This window comes from Benincasa hispida, chromosome 2 (genome assembly GCF_009727055.1).
Source record: "Benincasa hispida cultivar B227 chromosome 2, ASM972705v1, whole genome shotgun sequence".
Taxonomy (NCBI): domain Eukaryota; kingdom Viridiplantae; phylum Streptophyta; class Magnoliopsida; order Cucurbitales; family Cucurbitaceae; genus Benincasa; species Benincasa hispida.
The window spans coordinates 36,984,354-36,985,976 of NC_052350.1; the positions used below are offsets into that span (position 1 = coordinate 36,984,354).

Consider the following 1,623-nt stretch of genomic DNA (forward strand, 5'->3'; position numbering starts at 1 on the left):
TCACCGCTTGTGACACATGGATTCCACTTCCCTTTTTTTTAACTCTTTCAAATTTTAACCGTATAATTAATTCACCTCCAATTCTTTCAATGAGCAATGCCCAAACAAAAAGTTATCTACTGCCCTTTGTCTCCCGAATTAGCTAGCATCCAACTTCCAATTAATCATCCCTGCTTCTACCCCTATTCATTATTTTTGGATAATTAATAAATTTCTTATTTTTTTTTCCAATTCTAAATTTTCACCCGATTTTCCTATTAAACTTATATATTTTTCATTCTTAATTATATCTTTTATTTATTTTCCTGCTTTCTAAATTAGAGTTAGGGTATTACATTTACCACATCTTTACATAAAATTTCGTCCTGCTTTAACATTTGACATTTAATTTACTGTAGTGTATGCGTACAAATTTGAGTTGTTACACAATCCTAATTCGAATAATAGAAATAAACCATAAATATGTACTAAATTTGGCCATACTGTCGATAAATGCTTCTTTCGTTTTGCTCCCTCTTGTAATAATCAACCTCAATCAAGTTTTCCTCTATCACAATTTATTCAGTCTTCTAATCACTCTGATTTTTCTCTCTAAGTGACAGCTATGGTTGCCTCTATGAATATAAACACTGATTGTAATTGGTGTCCTGATTTTAGGGCTACCAATCATCTGACCAACAATTTCAACAATCTCTCTATTGGATCTAAGTATGGGGGAAGAAGTCTAAATATATGCAGCATATGTTCAGGTCTGTTTATTTTATATTATGGTTATGCTATTCTTCCCTCTTCAAATTCTAATCGATCTCTTGTTCTTAAAAATTCACTTCATGTTCCTTCCATTACAAAGAATCTCATAAATGTTTCTCAGTATGCTTATAATTTTGCGTTTTTTGAACATCACCCATATACTTGCTATGTGAAGGATCAGGCTACTAGCCAAATACTACTCCAAGGGAAACACCATGAAGGCCTCTACCGTTTCAACATCCAACCATTGAATGACTCTGTTCCAAATTCTTTTATTTCTAAGAATGTTTCCTTAACAACTTCCGTTATTATGAATTCTCATACGATGTTTACTTCAAAAGCTAGTTTCGTGATGCTTGTGCTCTTGTCAAACATAATGCTCTTCCCTTTTAAAAATCCAATACTGTTTATTCTGCCCTACAACTTGTCGTCTATGATTTGTGGGATCCTGCACATTCCCCGTCTCAAAATGGACTTAGATATTACATAAGTTTCATGGATGTTTTTAGTAGATATACTTGGATTTACTTCTTACAATCTAAATTTGATGCTTTATCTTCTTTTACGAAGTTCAAAACTCTTGTTGAAAAATTATTGTGGCATTCCATCTTACGTTTGTAAATTGATGGGGGAGGGGAGAGAATTTAAATCTTGTATACCATTACTTCAATAATTTGGCATAGAATATTGTATATCCTATCCTCGTACTTCTCAACAAACCGGTATTATTGAGCGAAAGCATAGACATATAATGGACATGAGTCTTGCTCTTCTTGCTCAAGCTTCTTTACTCCTAAAGTTTTGGGATGAATCATTTGCCACTGTTGTTTATCTTATAAATCGTTTACCAACCTCTATTTTGCGAACCATGAG

The 1,623-nt window shown here is 33.0% G+C and overlaps 1 long non-coding RNA gene across 1 annotated transcript; it reads left to right on the forward strand.

Moving 5' to 3' along the window:
• Positions 1-496: 496 nt before the first annotated feature.
• Positions 497-1,170, forward strand: LOC120071784. The gene is made up of 2 exons (XR_005480343.1): positions 497-749; positions 926-1,170. It is a non-coding gene; the product is annotated as an uncharacterized LOC120071784 (long non-coding RNA).
• The last annotated feature ends 453 nt before the right edge of the window (positions 1,171-1,623 follow it).